The following is a 17,143-nucleotide window of genomic DNA, read 5'->3' as shown; positions in this document are numbered from 1 at the left end:
TTTGTATGGTGTTTTGAATGCACCATTGAGATGTTATAGGACTAACACATTTTTGAAGTCGATAAGTAAAGGACACTGAAAATATCTGAAATTTTGACTGTTACCAGTAACATCTGAGACTATGACATAATTGACGTTATCCATGGCCTCAAATTCCCAAATGGGTTAGTACCTGTGATTGATTTTACAATGGTATTTAAGCCAAAGTTTGGTATAGAGCAGAAGTCTTTGGGTTAGATTTTTGACCTTGTGTTAAGCAAAATAACATTGCATAATCAATAATAAAAGTTGCAATTAAAAAATAGAGTTAATCTGGATGGATTTATGTGTATATATTATGTCTGTGTTATGTATGTTGCTTTGAAGGGCAACTTGCAGCAGTGTGTCAAAGTTTCCAAACTTTGAAGGAGATACCAAAGAAGGATACTGCTGCTGCTAAGTTGCTTCAGTCGTGTCTGACTCTGTACGACCCCATAGACAACAGCCCACCAGGCTCTGCTGTCCCTGGGATTCTCCAGGCAAGAACACCAGAGTGGGTTGCCATTTCCTTCTCCAATGCATGAAAGTGAAAAGTGAAGGTGAAGTCGCTCAGTCACGACCCCATGGATTGCAGCCCACCAGGCTCCTCGGTCCATGGATTTTCCAGGCAAGAGTACTAGAGCGGGGTGCCATCGCCTTCTCCGAAAGAAGGATACTATTCAGCTGCAAATAAGACATACTTGTGAGCAGAACTCTGATACTTTGTAAAACAGAAGTCATCACTACAGAAGTCATCTGTAAACTGCCTATTTTCATGCTCTGATAAGAAGCCCAATTTAATTACTTCAGGATCTGTCTGGGAGATTTCCTTGCTGGTCCAGTGGTTAAGACTCCAGACTCCCAACACAGAGGGCTTGGGCTCAATCCCTGGTCTGGGAACTAGATCCCACATTATGTAAGTAAGATCCAGCACAGCCAAATAAATAAATAAAAACCTGCCTGGTGGAACTGAGAAAAGGGGTGGTAATTGGATGATAAACTGATGGTTCCCATTACTAGTATAATTGCATGAATACTCGCTCATTTAGCGAGGTCTGGAAGATCTGTTTATGAAGAGTTTGGTTCAGCTCCCAAACTCATCTTTCATTTCCTCAGTAATTGGTGAAATTCCAGTACTCATACTCTGAACTCTATAGGAATAACCATAGTTAAACAAATGGAAGGGAACCTTCTCCAAAGAAGAGAGGCGCCATATGCATTTGCATCCAGTGTAAGATTTGAATTTGAACTTGGACACTTAAATGAAAAAGATTGGGCTTCTCTGGTGGCTCAGATGCTAAAGAATCTGCCTGCAGTTCAAGAGACATGGATCCGATTCCTGGACTGGGAAGATCCCCTGGAGAAGGGAATGGCTACCCACTCTAGTATTCTGGCCTGGAGAATTCCATGGACAGAAGAGCCTGGGAGGCTACAGTCCATGGGGTTGCAAAGAGTCAAACATGACTGAATGACTCATTTTTCACTTTTTGGGGTAACTGTAAGCTATAGATCACTTTCCCTTAGTATAGACTTTAATTTCTGAGTCAGCTATTGTGAATTAAAAAAAAAAAAAAAGCTCTTTTTTTGGTTACTAAAGAATTTCTGAAGATTTTCCATAACTAGAGGTGACCACTAAAGAACAATATTCTTGACATTGAACACTGGAGTGAAAGATACTAAAAGGAGCTATTAGGAAGGTGAGGGAATTGGTCCCATATACATCTCTGCTTCCAGGGTGGTGCCACCAGTAAAGAATCTGCCTGTCTAATGCAGGAGACATATTGAGAAATGGGTTCCATCTCTGGGTCAGGAAGATCCCCTGGAGGAGGGCATGGCAACTCTCTCCAGTATTCTTGCCTGGAGAATCCCATGGACTTAGGAGCTTGGCAGGCTACTGTCTATAAGGTCGCAAAAAGTTGGACATAACTGAAATGACTTAGCAAGCACACACAGGTCTGCATGTTTAACACAGGTCTGCCAGGAAATGCATCATTCATGTGTGTTAGTGCTGAATCTGGTATGGAAACCACTATCTGTGAGGGACCAATGTGGATGACACAACCTAATATTACAACTAAATATGTTTTTTAGGCTATTTCTTTACACCCATTTCAGGGGAAAAAAGTATACATCATCATGTACACTAAGGCTGCAAAAATTTTACTAGAAGAAAAGGAAAGCAGATGGGGGAAAAAAGGTGAACTTAAACAGGAAAAAATAAATTGCTCATCACACCTATATCTGGATTGTCATTAATTGGCTGATTTTTATCTTAAAGGAATAATTGTACTTTTGATAAAACAATGTATACTAGGCTTTTAGATAAGAAAGAAAAAGTCCAGGGCTGGTTTACGTGAAAGAGATAAAATACAAAAAATAAATCTTTCAAAGAAATAAGTTGATAGGCATTTCAATTCATTTTGCTTCTGGATACCATTGAGATGAGTTTTGGGATTGAAGGCCAAGATCCTGTGGAAGAAGAGAATTAAGAGAGTGATAACCCCATACAAGTGTAAGAGAGAGCTTGTGGTAATACAGTTACAATATGAATCATAAGGCCTGCTTTTTGTGAATATTCAGCACAAGATTCACCACAAAAGGTTAGAACGCTTAAGAATATTGGTTCTATTCATACAGATGATAAAAGCAGATTTGGAATAGTTGATGGTGCCGCAGTATCCACATCAGTTCTGCTTTCTTCTCAAATCATACAGAACAGGATAAAACACAATCAGAGGCTGCTGTTTGAAAGGATTAGACCGAATGATCTTGACTTTGAATTTAGTGTGGGGCTCTATTGGTGTGGGTGATGAAACATCCTGCATTGATTGCCAAAGTGTCCATGTGATGCTGAAAGCATTTCCTGATATATCAAACGTTCCAAAATGTCATGTTCTGAGATTCTTTGCAATGTCGAGAAGACTCAAAGTGATCAAATAGACAATCAGCTAAGGAGAAAATTTGTATACCTTTCTGATAACTAATTCATTTATGTATTTTGCCAGCCAAAAAATTAGTAATAAACTTCATTTTACATGGTAATCAAGCTGATTTTAAATTCACAGGAACATAGATTTTTTCCATTTATGGACATTATATAATCAGAGTTTACAGTTCTACAAACATACTTGTGGGTATATAAGGATTATTCAATGAGTATATGAGGAATCATAATAAAAAAGAAATTAATGTGAAAATCATATGGAAAAATTATGTAAAGAAATATTTATATTGAAAAATAAGACTAAAACAAATGAAATATAGAGAAAACAGTTAACTATATAAAATTTGAAGTGAATCTCAAGAGTAAAAATTAAAATGTGTCCAATAGGAAATTTGAGAAAAGGAAATAATTTCCACTGGGGAAAGGATTTTAAAAGAAACTCACTGAAAAGAAAGGGAGGGGGACAGCTATTATCTTTTGTCTTCAAAACACTTTAATTGTTCTTCAATAATTTTAATTAATTTAAGGATATACTTTTTTTTTTGTTTTGTGGAAGCATGTTTTCTTTTTCAGTCTAAATATCTAGCTTGATCTATTCACCTGGATGCTTTTAGTGATTTTCTCAAGAATTAGCAATGGATTTACTTTGTTTTATAAAGAAACACAAGAACAGGATTGAGGAAGAACAGTACTATTTTTCATGTACTTTTGCACGTTATTTCTTAAATTGTAGTTATGATCTTGATTAAATCAATTTTAAATTATGACCTGTTATCTGCAGTCATGGGCTTCCCTGATAGCTCAGCTGGTAAACAATCTGCCTGCAATGGAGGGGACCCCAGTTCAATTCCTGGGTCAGGAAGATCCCCTGGGGAAGGGATAGGCTACCCACTCTAGTGTTCTTAGGCTTCCCTTATGGCTCAGCTGGTAAAGGATCTGCCTGCAATGCAGGTAGACTTGGGATTGATCCCTGGGTTGGGACTGGAGGAGGGAAAGGCTACCCACTCCAGTATTCTGCCCTAAAGAATTCCATCATGCATTTCAGTTTTCTAATGGTGATGATAGTGGGTATTTTTTCAGAGGAAATAAACTGGATCTTAAAATGTTTTCAAACTTATTTTGTAATGAGGTAAGCTAGCTATACAGTCAAATTCACTATAATAAAAATAATATACAATGTTTCATGGTTTAGAAAATACATTTGTTGCTGTAATAAAGAAAGATAATAAAGGGTGATTGAGTAATATATTTTTTGGATTTTCTATAGAAATAAAAAGCACTATTGATGCAAAATTGTTTTTTTAAACTACTATTTTACTACAAATAATAGTGTCAAATATTTGAAAATATCTGCTTAAATCACTATGATTTTAAAAATATGAGTTTTTAAATAGTTTTAGATTCTGTGTTCTCCTGAATATTTGTAAACTAACTCATAAAATATGAATGCATGCTGCTGTGCTATGCTGTGCTTAGTTGCTCATCATCTCTCTTTGAGACCCCATGGACTGTAGCTGGCGAGGTTTCTGTCTATGTGGGTTTTCCAAACAAGAATACTGGAGTGGGTTGTCACTGGACAAGGGATCTTCCCAACCCAGGGATTGAACCCAGGTCTCCCACATTGCAGGCAAATTCTTTACCAGCTTAGCTACCAGGGAAGCCCATGAAAGATGGTATGATGATATTCAGATTCCAATGTTCTGAATATTTCAGAGAATCATTCATGAATTTCCCACATTTAGATGAACAGAACATGACACAACTAATTTTATAATCTAAAATGTGATTGATGAAATGGGACTATGATGTGAAATTAACATTTTTCATATTAGTAAAACTATAATCTTGTGATTATCCAATCTTTATGTTTAAATCCTTAATAAGTTTTCAAAGACATTGAACTTTGAATTTGGAATGTAGCTTATAGGTCATCCATTAATAAAGCACACATAGTATAGACTTCTTTGAAAAAAATCATATGAAAATTTAAAACATAAAGAATATACTTAAAATTTGAAATTCAATGAACAAGTCATTATATCCAAGACAGGCTTCAGGAGACATGACAGCTAAATGTCACGTGATATCCTGAATAGAATCCTAGAACAAAAAAAGGAACATTAGGTAAAAACTAAAAAATTTGAGTAAAATATGGAGTTTTGATAATAGCATTTTTTAATATTAGTTAATTTGTAAAAATGCACCATGTTATTGGAAGATATTAATAGTAAGGGGTTATAGAGCAACTATGTAGTATTTTTGCAACTTTTCTGTAAATTGAAATCTATTCTAAAATATTTAAAAATGTCATCTAAAAAAATTAAAATGTAATGGACACATTAGATAGAGTTACATAGTAGAGACCTACTTGAAAAGATAATTACTTAAAATAGAACTAGCAATTAACAATAGATCTAACACAAATTTTTTTTTTCTTCTTGGCCTTTTGGCTAAGATCAAGTGTAAACCCAGATCTAGAGGATAAGCCACAGAGAGAAGTTGAAATAGAAAATACAATATTTAGAGATATAATATGTCATTGTTATTTGAATTAATTTAATTTCTAATAAAATTCATTCCTTTAGCAATCATTATTTTCTAGATGCTTTTTAAAAGGTGCACAGAGTATAAATTTACAATATAATTTGTATGTTCTACAAACTCACTATAAATCATTATGAGACTGACTCAACATGTTTCATAAAATATTTAATAAATAATATGTATTTGTGTGATAGATTTGACCTAAAGCACAGAAAAACGCATTTGAAAATTTCCTATTTGATAGGAACTTCATATGAATGTGAGATCTTACTGTAGAATTGCTAATTTTTAATATTTATTTTTTAGAATCTTCTTTTTTATTTTTAAATTATGAAAGTTTGATAACACATCTATAGGAGACTTGGTAAATAAGGAGAAAAGTTGCATATAGTTCCACTATATATTACAACTATTTTTTAAGTAGATAAATTAAGATTTTCAGTTTCAATATATCTCTCTCAAAAATTAATAGAATGAAAAGATAGAAAAGCAGAAGGATATCCTAGACCTGAAAAGCACTATGAACAGATTCAAGATAATTAAGATTTATACAGTCTTCACTCAATAGCAGGATACAAATTCTATTCAGGTTCCCATGGACTATAAACTGGACCATACGCAGGGACATAAAACAAGGTGCAAAATTTTCATGGTAAAAGGTATGGAAATCATACAGAGTCTGTTCTCTTATCACTGTGGCATTATGTTAAAGATAAATATCAAAAGATATTTGAAAATAACTCTCATATTTTCAAGTGCAATGCATCATTTACCAAGAGAGATTTTGACTTAGCCATTGAAATTTAAAGACTGAAAAAACACAGAGTGATTGCAGAAAGCATTGAAATGAGACTAGCTCTTTTTTTTTTAAGATACATTTTCTTTGTCTCATAATTTACTTCAGAAAATGATCCTAATGGTCTGATTAACTTAATACAGTACATTTTCAGACATGAATAATTTATAGCTATTTCACTGACCAGATAGAGTTCATTAAATTCTATCGATCTTATGGTATAATTGTATATGGGATGATTAATACATGAAGTTCAATGATCAGTTATTAAACAAAGACAACTGTCCTACATGAATTTCATAATAAAGAGACTACTTTAGTATATAATGTGGGTTTGAATGATGAAAATAACCAGGTAATTGAGAGCAAGCTACAATTAGAAACTGTACAGGAGTAAAAAGTTAATAACAGAGGCATAATGGTTTCCAGCTATATTCTTATTTCTGTCTTGCTTCTACCACTTGCCAAGATGATCCTACTTTCTGCTAATTAATTTGAAAGGATGCTTTATTTGGAATTAGTTTCTTAAAACTTTGAAAGAAAAAGAGCCCTGATGATTGTTTGTCAAACTGGAAACAATCGACATGATCTTGAAGAACACCTAACAGATGATGCTACCTAATGAGAAATCATTTTTTTTTCCTTATCTGTTTTAGTTACATGAATGTGTGCTTGTAAAATAGAGAAAAATGGGGAATTTGAAGATAAAACATTTCTTGGTATAAAAAGAAAGGTGTTGTTCATTATTATGAGGAAAGTTTGATCAAGTAAGGCACTGGTAATAAATTTTCTCATATTCTAAAACAATATCTTTGTGCTGCTCTTTCTACAGTTCCATGTTCAAACTGTAAACTATTTGAAGTAAAGCTGAAAGATCATATTCATTTTTTTTTTATTTTTACAACCTAGGAGAAATAGCTTTTCATGAAGTAAGAGATCAATATCAACTTGAAAGAAAGAATAAAGTAATAATGAGAACAACAAATGAATGACAAATGAATGACATATTTTGGCTTAAATGAATAACTTGTAATAGATTTAAATGCATAGAATTATTTATTCTACAAATAAATAGTTTTATTTCAAAACAGATTGAATCTGAGGAAAACCAAGATTTCAAACTTGGCATAGCAACCTCAAAAGCTGCTAACATTTCTTAAATGCTTACTACGTCTCAGTTACTCTTTTAAAGGCCAGACTTAATCAGATTCAGTTCTGGATATCAACCTATTGGTGACGTTCTAATTAATTTAGATTTAAGCCATTATTAAAATGTGTAGATTCTACACACACACACACACATCTAGGTTTGTGTATACCTATTTCTCTTTCTTGGACAATTTAGTTACTCTACAAATTATATATCACCGTCTCTATGCCATTTCTATTCCTTAATTATTCTAGTAGATATTTTAAAGATATTAAAATACAAAAGACCAGCTACCATCTACCAGGTATGCTTACAACATAATCATTTACTTTAAGCTGAAATATTTGTGAATTGAAAATGATTTGCTTTAGATATTAAGATTTGTAAGAATTGAATCGCCAGTCTATGTCCGATGCAGGATACAGCATGCTTGGAGCTGGTGCACGGGGATGACCCAGAGGGATGTTGTGGGGAGGGAGGTGGGAGGGGGGTTCATGTTGGGGAACGCATGTAAGAAAAAAAACAAAACAAAACAAAACAAAACAAAAGCATCCCCCCAAAAAAATAAATAAATAAATCAAAAAAAATAAGATAACAATAGTAATTAACTTTCTCTTTCTTTCTTTCCTTCCTCCTTCCTTTTTAAAAAAAAAAAATAAAGTCAATACTTAAGTGAAGCCAAGATATACATTTCAGAGTTTTCTATTTGAAAGACTCTCTAAATAGTTTTGCATCTTTTGGAATGGTTGTATACTTGGCCTGAAATTATTTGGAACAATTTATTTTACTTTGTGGACACTTCTTCCTATTTAAGCTGAACATTCTTGTTTTTGCTTAACAGGTTACTCCTCCAAGATCTTTTTTGCCTAAGTAAATAGATTAATATAAAAGATTAATTATCTGTTGCAGAAGATGTGTGGTAAAGTTGTCATCCTTAAATAACCTTGGTTCAGCTCATAAAAAGGTAAAGCTTATTTTAGTCTGTATTTTGAGAATTTTCTCTGTGGAATACTGTTTTGTCTCCTCTCCATCCAGATTGAAAAAAAAAGCATATGCCCTACCAGTGTTCACTGTTCCAAAAGTAAATATGTAGTGCTATAAAACTACAATGCAAAGGTAATGAGTTTGTGCTAGACAGAATGATCTTGCAGAAAAATACTGTGTTATCTAATACTGCCAATTTTTCTTCCCAGGTAAAATAAAATAGTTTAGCTAATGAAAAATAAGCCATCCCCTACATCTGATGAAATAGCTTAGGGGAATGATACTGGGAGACAAAGACTGCATGATGTATGTGGGGTGTGTGTGTGTGTGTGTGTGTGTGTGTGTGTGTGTGTGATGGACAGGAGCTGGGACAGACACAGTAAAGAGTGCTGATTACAGTGCACTCTGTGGGGAGCTGCCATGCAGGTTTGCTTGTTTGCCTGGTGTTTTGAGACTCAACTTGAGGTCCAACTGCATGTCTCATGTAATAATCAGAGGGAAAAACGGTGTCTAGAGAGAATAAATTCTGAGTCTAGGAGGAATCACTATTAACCTCTCACAAGCTGCATTCTTACTGAGGAAGGTTGCATAGATTGAGGCCATTCTATCCTGAAAGAGGGACAGGGTTTTGTTTCTACTTGTAAGTATATGGCATGAATAAATGCTTTTTGCAATTGAATGGAAGAGGTAGAATTTAAATTCGGTGGCATTAACTGTTTAAATTAATCCAGAAACTACCTGCAACTTCTATGTGTGTATGTGTATACATATATCTATGTACATATCTTCATATATATCACATACCCATCTAAATACACAGCTACTTCTCTATCATCTATCTCAGTCTGTCAATTTACCTATCACCATAATTTTTTATTGAAAAATTCAGTGTAAATTCTCTTAACTTTTCATTATCATCATTAGACCAAGGCATGTATTTGCCTTGAAAGAGCATGAAACAACTGCATATCGAAATAAATGAAACCTAGCCAGGGCGGATCTCAAAATTCATGATTAGTGCTTTGTAATTATCAAATGTCTACATATATTAGACATCTTATATTTTAACAGTCTAGTGTTTTGACTGTTTAATATATTCAATGGGCCTGTTAATCCATCAAGAATACGTTAACTGAACTTGATGAAGTGGTATATCATTCTTCTGTTCATCCTTTGTCCCCTGGGTAAATTATCTTCCACTATAGTTTTGAGTATATTAAAGACTGTCTTAGGTATTACTTTGCAATAAAATACATAAACAAATAAAAGCATTAGATATAGCATGGATCTTTTAGTCACATTCAGCTTGTTTGGTCTGGGAATAAGACTCATTGTTGTTTAGTCCCTAAGTTGTGTCTGATTCTTTAGTGACCCCATGGACTGTAGCCCATCATGCCCTCCTGTCCATTGGATTTTCCAGGCAAGAATACTGTAGTGGGCTGCCATTTCTTACTCCAGGGGATCTTCCTGACCCAGGGATTGAGCTCGAGTTTTCTTCATTGGCAGACGAATTCTGTACCCCAGAGCCACTAAGGAAGTCCATAAATGAGACTACTTCATAGAAATATAAGCCTTGGGTTATAAAAACAGAGGTCCACATAGGTTTTGAAATTTAATTAGCTTTAGCTATGAAATGTTTTATGATATTTAAGAAAGGATGCTATCTTAACATGAATTATTATTTACAAATAATACCAACATCACAATTGCATGTACTTGGATAGACAATCACAAGCAACTAAGATCCACAAATGTGCAGGCATTTTTTTTCTAGTGATATGGAATAAAAATAGAGAGGCCTATATCTGTTTCATACATGTTTTTACATCTTTTTAAAATATGTCTTATTTTGACAGATATTTTCTTTAATATCTATAGCTTGTTTCTGAACTTTAAACTCTGTCCATGAAAATATTGTGGAGAAGTGAAGCTCCTGATTTTGCACTCACAGTTCTCTGATCTTTTCTTCCTTTATTACTTACATTCTTGGGGTCAGAAGAGGCTTTGCAGGGTCAGTCACCTTATTTCTCTGTCTCTGAGAGAGACTTTATTTGAACTTTCACAGAAGATGGTTTTAGATTGCCTTAAAGTTTTAATATTGAGAGTTTATTCCACGTTCTCCTAAAGCAAACTAGTGCCGAAACTGGTACCCTTGTAGTCAGAAAGTTATTCTGAACTGAAAGTTTATGTCACCTTGAAAGAGAAGCGTGGCCATTGGTGTATGAAGTAAGAGTTTGGTCTGGATTATTGCTTAATTCCATTCTAACACAATCCTATTAATTTATTAGATTTTGTTAGATGTAATTTCTCTTGAGCGATTATTTCATAGCTTTTGTTTTTCAAATGATTTATTTTAAAATATGTATGTAATCATAAAATAATTTTATTTAATAAAATATTTTATTTTTGCTTTAACATTTGATTCTGTTCTTTGAGATTTGTTATCTTGCCATTGTCAGTTTTGTCATATATATAGAATGTAGTAGTAGCAAATGAGATCAAAATATCCCAGGTAATAAACATATTCATTAGGGAAAGCTTTGGAAAGGTACGAAGAGATTCAAATACTAATTAATGTTTCAAGCTGACATTTAAATGTATACAACTAGAACTATTATGCTGCTATAGTAGGAGATTGAGGACAGTTCATAGATTCCAATGGGGCTTCCTGGTGGCCCAATGGTAAAAAATCTGCCTGCAGTGCAGGAGTTGCAGGAAAGGTGGGTTCGATCCCTGGGTTGGGAAGATCCCCTGGAGGAGGGCATGGTAACCCACTCAAGTATTCTTGTCTGGAGAATCCCATGGAGAGAGGAGCCTGGCAGGCTACAGTCCATAGGGTCACAAGGAGTCAGACATGACTCAAGCAACTTAGCATGCAGACATGCAAGCATACATTCCACTATTTATAAACACACACACACACACATACACATAATTATCACCCATTGTATTGTTTCAGTTCAGTTCAGTTACTAAGTCGTGTCCGACTCTTTGCGACCCCATGAATCGCAGCACCCCAGTCCTCCCTGTCCATCACCAACTCCCGGAGTTCACTCAAACTCACATCCATCAAGTCTGTGATGCCATCCAGCCATCTCATCCTCTGTCGTCTCCTTCTCCTCCTGCCCTCAATCCCTCCCAGCATCAGAGTGTTTTCCAATGAGTCAACTCTTCACATGAGGTGGCCAAAGTACTGGAGTTTCAGCTTCAGCATCATTCCTTCCAAAGAAATCCCGGGGCTGATCTCCTTTAGAATGGACTGGTTGGATCTCCTTGCTGTCCAAGGGACTCTCAAGAGTCTTCTCCAACACCTCAGTTCAAAAGCATCAATTCTTCAATGCTCAGCCTTCTTCACAGTCCAACTCTCACATCCATACATGACCACTGGAAAAACCATAGCCTTGACTAGACGGACCTTTGTTGGCAAAGCAATGTCTCTGCTTTTCAATATGCTATCTAGGTTGGTCATAACTTTCCTTCCAAGGAGTAAGCGTCTTTTAATTTCATGGCTGCAATACCATCTGCAGTGATTTTGGAGTCTGACACTGTTTCCACTGTTTCCCCATCTATTTCCCATGAAGTGATGGGACCATGAAGATGCCATGATCTTCGTTTTCTGAATGTTGAGCTTTAAGCCAACTTTTTCACTCTTCTCTTTCACTTTCCTCAAGAGTCTTTTTAGTTCCTCTTCACTTTCTGCCATAAGGGTGGTGTCATCTGCATATCTGAGATTATTGATATTTCTCCCGGCAATCTTAATCCCAGTTTGTGCTTCCTCCAGCCCAGCGTTTCTCATGATGTACTCTGCATGTAAATTAAATAAGCAGGATGACAGTATACAGCCTTGACGTACTCCTTTTCTTATTTGGAACCAGTCTGTTGTTCCATGCCCAATTCTTACTATTGCTTCCTGACTTGCATATGGGTTTCTCAAGAGGCAAGTCAGGTGGTCTGCTATTCCCATCTCTTTCAGAATTTTCTACAGTTTATTGTGATCCACACAGTCAAAGGCTTTGGCATACTCAAAATATTGTATTGTTCACCCTGTACTATTACAATATGTTTACTTACACCCCCTAGTAATCAAATTAGATTTTTCACTTGATTTTTTCTTCTGCCCACACTTCTCTCATGATTCCATCATAATCTATTCCTTTTCTTAAATCAGGAGTTAAATATCAGATACTCTCATGTCATTTTTCCAGTAAAAATGTCCTACTGATTCTTGTACTTTTCTGAGTACTGTAATTTATATTTTACTCCCTCTAAAAATTAAATTTAAAATAAAATTTAATCAGACACTTACCAATCTTAAGGGACAGATCAACTGTGAATCTTTGGATCTCCTAATTTTCAAAGCTCCCTCCCAAGACTTTGCCCTAACAAAGTGTTCACATTGTCAGATGTTTTCATAAACTTTACAAAATTGAGACAAGTTCATTTTGATCCATTATCCATTTCCACTTTGATTTCCCATCTGTCAAAATTTCCTTTTCATTGGATGACATAGGACTGATCTTGAGAATTTGGGTGAAGTTGCCAATATAGTGAAGTTAAGCTACCACTTGTTCTCATGTAGAATCTTCTTCTAGGTATATTTCTATTGCCCATGACTTGGTTTCTATTGATGCAAACTAAAAATAGAAGTTGTTTCATTTCAGGGAAAGAGAGAGAGATAGAACACAAAGAACAATCACAAATAAACTATACATCTGTTTCCTTTTCTGATGGGAATTTTGGTGGCTGTGAGAATTTGCCATTCTGATAGTCAATTGCAGGGGACATAATTGACTGATGGGCTCAGCAGTTGCATCTTTAAATCCATCCCAGGATTTGAACCAAGGCCTCATTCTCTCCAGGCTGCTCTTAGCCATGATTGAATGTTGTAGAGGTGTTAAGGCAAGTGCATTTCTGGCAGATACAGAATTCCTCTGACAACTGACTGTGATTTGATGACTCCTTAGGAGCCTCATGGATCTTTTCTTAGAACTACAATGCAGTCTAGGATGTTTCAATCCCACCTTCCTTTCTGCTCTCTTTCTCTGCTTCACTTGGAATCAGACTTGCACCATTGTCTAATACTGATCACCTCATTCTCTTTTTCTCGCAGGCATTTCCATGAGAAAGTTCTTGGATGTTTGTACTATCTTGGCATCTGCTTCTCAGAGCACTGTGCTGATAATATGGGAATCACATGAAAAATAATTTATCATAAAATTTTATTTCCAGGGCACAAATCTAGAATAGTATTATAAAATAGTAAGATGTCTAAGGTAGCTCCCAAGGAAAAAAAAATTATAGATTTTTTTCCCTTAAATTTGACAATGGCCTTAAAATGTATGTTGTTAATGTACTATAGTTCTACTGCATGAAAATTTTTTGAATGATAAAAATAAAACAATGATTCACAGTACCAGAAGAGACTGGATCAAGTTCTATTCTTCTCTTTTAAAATTAATATCATGTGATGTACTTAAGGGATTTACATCCAAATTTTATGTATGTGGGGGGCATATATGATAAAGGCATGTCAGGCATTTAATTAATAAAATCATGTTGCTTTACTGTTTTTTTATTGTGGTATTTATCAGGTTTTACAATTTTGAAATTGTAATTTTCCTGATTCTAGAAAGCATTATTATATTTAATATTTTATTACTAAATTTGTGTTATTTTTCTTAAAAAGAATCCTTCAAGTTACATAATCCTCAGATGCCACAAAACTTGAATGTCTATGCCACCCACTTCTAAACTGATAGGAGATAAAGAAAGGACATGGCAGGAAAAAAATATACTTAACTAATTATCTTCAAGGCCTCCCCTCCACCCAGTTTACCAGATGCCCCATTTTGAGGAAAAATTGAAGTGAAGAAAAAAATATGCTTTCTGTTGTTGTTCCCAATAATTTTTTGGTCTTCATAATCAAGAAATAAATATTTAAGTTCTTTTCCATTTATTTAGTCATGAAATGTATTATTATACTGATACTACTGATGTAGTATTATGATTTAGATTTATTATTCATATATGTTCTTCTTTCTCAGCACTCTTATACTTTTTATTTATAGACATATTTAAGATCATTATGAGCAACCCAGGTGGTTCAGTGGGTAAAGAATCTACCTGCAATGCAAGAGATGCTTGCTGTTGCCAGTTTGATCACTCAGTGGGGACGATCCCCTAGAAGAGGGCATGGCAACCCACTCCAGTATTCAGTATCCAGTATTCAGACTCCCATGGACCGAGGAGTCTGGTGAGTTATAGCTTATAGAGTCTCAAAGAATCAGGCACGACTGAAGTAACTGAGCATACACACACATAAGATCATTATAAATTATGATAATTTTTCATGAATAAAGGGCTATGTAACATTAAAAAGTATTTTCCCAAAGACCTGCCATGTTTTTGTTAATTTATTATTTGTCGAAATTATTTATATTGATTGCTTTTATCTACATTTTTGAAATGCTTCTCATTCCTTTAGCTTGGATTTCTTTTTCCTTTTTCCAAATTTCTTTATTCAGTTCCCTATTTTCCTTTTTGTTTTTGCTGTTGTTCAGTTTGTTAGTCATGACCAACTCTTTGTACCCCATAGACTGCAAACGCCAGGCTTCCTTCTCTTTCACAGTCTCTTGGACTTGGCTCAAACTCATGTCCATTGAGTCCATGATGCTTTTTATATTTATTTCTATACAATTCTGTCTATGTTGCTTTTTCTATCTTATGTCTTCTTTGGCTTCATTATTGAGTTCCATATCTATCATCTGGATCTATTTTCCCGTGAAGTCAATAATTCTCAGGATTGAAGTCAAGTGCTTAAAGTAGCGTTTTATGCAAAATGGTCTTCTTTTATTATTCTATTTCCATTTGGAAAATTTACACACTTTATCCTCTCACCTTGAAATTCCTTACTGCTAATTGTCACCACAATATGACTATTTATATGTATAGGAGCTTGTTGAAAAATTATTCTCTGATATTTACATCTATCTTTATTTGTCTTCTTTCCTATTTTTTTTTACCAGATATAGAAAAGGCAATTCACATTTTTGTCTTGTCCTTAATATTTTTCCTTTATTTCTTCTTCTAGATAAGGATATCAGCCTTTTCATTGTTCTCAATGGAAGTCTAACCTGAATGCCAGAGAAAAGCATTGTTTTCAACTTGAAAACATTGAGAAGAAATATGTGAGTAGAGACAGACAATAAAAGGCTGACAGCTGATATTGGTCAAATTGAAGAGTTGCTCATAAGAATTGAACTCTGCCTACTTGGATGTCTTCTTTCCTCCCCGGCACCTCTTAAATGTTGTGCTTTACAAACATCATTTAAAAATCCCCATGCTGTTTTTACTTTGTCCATGGGAAAGACACTAGTCTGACAAAACAAATATGAACTTTTATTTGCAAAGAGAGCGAGAAAAAATGACTTGAAGTCTGTGGAATTCCTATGAAAATGTCTTCTCTATTTAGTCAGCGTTTTATAGTTATCACCATACAAAACATGTTATAAAATCAACTACAACTCTCTTAAAATAAACCACTGTATATGTTTGTATTTTCAATGCTAACAACCAAATGTGTTATTTACACATAATATTCAACAAGATGCTACACCAAACAAACTATGGAAATAGAGTTAATCAAACATGGGACTTTCTCTATTCAGGGAGAAAGAAAAGAAAGATAAGAGAAAATACATTCATAGATCTATAACTAAATTTTCAATTTTGGTGTTATTATAAATGTTAATGCTTTTAAAATTTTGAATTAAGATTATTCTTTGCTAATATAAGGAAATACAATTGGTTTTTTATGTTGACTGCATCCTGCATTCCTGCTAAACCCATTTACGAGCTCTAGGAAACTTTTTGTATATTCTTCAGAATTTTCTACAAACTATAGATGCCATCCATGAATAGACATATTTTCATTTAATTTTTTCCCCATTACATTTGTTTTCTTCTTTTGTCTTGTGGCACTGGCTAGAACTTCTAATACTATACTCAACAGGAGTAATGAGAGTGGCTGTATTTGCCTTGTTTAGGTTTTCATAGGGAGAGCCTTCAGTTTTTCATCTGTTGATATAATGCTAGCTCTAAGTTTTAGGTAGCTTTTGTTTATCAGATTAAGAAAGTTCTCTTTTATTCCTATTTGGCTAAGAGTATTTATCATGCATACTTGTTGAATTTTGTCAAATGCCTATTCTATAACTTATTGCCATGATTGCATTGCTTTTCTTCTTTTTTTGTTAAAATGGTAAATTACATTGTGATGAAGGTTTACTGTTCTCCCCAAACTTCCAGATTAAGATTTTTGTTTTTAGGCCGGTATGATTCAGGTGGAGATTCTAGACCCTCTCACATGGTTTTTGCTCCTTTCCTTCAGTTCTGCACCATAATAGACACTTCATAAAATTTTTTCTGTTGTTGTTTAGTCAATAAACCATGTCCAACTGTGTAGCCTGTAGACTGTAGCCTGCCAGGTTCCTCTGTTCAAGCGACTTTTCACCCAAGACTGCTGGAGTGACTTGTCATTTCTTTCTCCAGAGGATCTTCCTAACCACAGATTGAAACTGCACCTCCATTGGCAGGTGTATTCTTTACCACTGAGCCACCCAAGAAGCTCTTTCTAGTGTTGGTATAGCTTATGTTCACTGTACGTGTGGAGCTCTTTCTAGCTCTTTTTTCTGAGAAGAAGCCAGAACAG

The sequence above is a fragment of the Capra hircus genome, chromosome 16, assembly GCF_001704415.2.
Source record: "Capra hircus breed San Clemente chromosome 16, ASM170441v1, whole genome shotgun sequence".
Lineage (NCBI taxonomy): Eukaryota > Metazoa > Chordata > Mammalia > Artiodactyla > Bovidae > Capra > Capra hircus.
This window is presented reverse-complemented; position numbering follows the sequence as displayed.